This window comes from Bidens hawaiensis, unplaced genomic scaffold (assembly GCF_021521415.1).
Source record: "Bidens hawaiensis isolate Kalapana, Puna unplaced genomic scaffold, B.hawaiensis_p1.1 tig00076932_1, whole genome shotgun sequence".
NCBI classification, from domain to species: Eukaryota; Viridiplantae; Streptophyta; class Magnoliopsida; order Asterales; family Asteraceae; genus Bidens; species Bidens hawaiensis.
Window position 1 is genome coordinate 24,594 of NW_027503260.1, and position 1,622 is coordinate 26,215.

General features: G+C 35.6%; 1 pseudogene; it reads right to left on the reverse strand.

Moving 5' to 3' along the window:
• Nucleotides 1-273: 273 nt before the first annotated feature.
• On the reverse strand, nt 274-1,617 carry LOC143606748 (WPP domain-interacting tail-anchored protein 2-like; annotated as a pseudogene).
• Nucleotides 1,618-1,622: the final 5 nt, after the last annotated feature.

The window sequence follows — 1,622 nt, forward strand, 5'->3', positions numbered from 1 at the left end:
CAACCCAAAAATACAATCCGGCTTGCTGTTTATACAAATATTCGGTATGATACCGCAAACTAATAATTTCGACTCATAAAAACCTTTTACATCATTACAAATAAACTGTTTACATCATCTAACAAAGCAAACCTCATGTACAAAATTAATGTTCATTCAGCTGCACAAAGTCAAAAAACCAATTATCAACATACACAAAAAAAAATAAACAAAAAAAATAATAATAAAAAAAATCAAAAGCAAATGTTACATGTGGTAAAAGAACCTATAAAATCAAACTACATTATCATCAAAACCGTCTGGTTGTCAAGTTGATAAAGAACGCTGCCAACACTGAGAGCGTTAACACGAAGATCGCTCTAAACAAAAGCATCTTTTTACTTCTGGATTCCGGTTCTTGCAGTTCTTCATCATCCAAACTGGGGTCCGAATCAGTTATGGAGGACTCGGGTTCAGGGTCATGTATAGAAGCATCGTTCACAACTTGTATTTCTTCATCCTGCATTTATACAATAACCAAATGTTAAACTCAACAAAAACCATAACCGCCAAATCTATGAACGAGTAGTCAAGTACCCACCTTTATAAATTCTGTTGACTTCTCGGTTAATGTAGCGTCTTGACCCGAAAATGTTGCGTTTTTCTGTTGAATACCTTCTTTTAGACGCGTATTTGTGCATATTCCATTGATGAACTTTTGCAGCGTTTCCATTAAAATCCGTTTCTCTTCGGTTTGAGTAAGTAACTGCATATTATATTATTATTTACTGTTTAAATAGCTGATCAATAATACAGAATATCTTATAGGTTTTTGTTTTTATAAAGTGTACCTGTTTTGTTATACGTTCACGTTCTATGGCAAGTTGCATGACCGTATCCATAATAAGTTTTGTCTTAGCACTAATATCTTTTGTGCTATTCATTTTCTCAAGATTAGCATTAGCCAAAGCGGTTTCAAGTGATTCAACTTCAGGCTCTTAAAAAGTCACCTCTTTGGTCAACTCCGAGTTAGTATCGGTCAACAACAAACACTGTTCTTCAGCGTTCTCAACCTTCGTTTCAGCTATCGAAACCTTTTGTTTCAACTCATCTATTAAAGTCTCCATATCCCAAATTGCGGAATACAACATGTTTTGTTGTTCTTGACCGGCTTCAGATGACGCCTTCGCATGCTGAGCTAGAATCTCTAAATCTCGTGATTGTTTATCAAGTAAACTCATCTTTTAGAACTTGTTTCATGGCTTCTTTTAAGAAACACTAATTCTTCGTTTAACTCGGTGTTTGACTCGGTCAACCTCAACTACTTTCGCCTCGGCTGTTTCGGCCCGATTTTCTGCTGCATAAACATCGTCTTTTAAACGATTCTATAGCATTTTCCATTTCGTTAACGCGATCTTGAAATAAATAGTTTGACTCATTCGCTTTCTTTAAGTTTGACTCCGACTCGTTGACTTTTTCTTCCAAAGATTTGGCTTTTTCACGCAAAACCGACACTTCAAGATTATCCGCAACAAGCTGTGTGATTCTGCTGTTAAGTTTCTCTATCGACGCGTCTTTCGAACTCAATAACTGATGCAGTTATCAAGTTTTTACTCTGAAGTCATTTTCTCTTTGATTAAAAC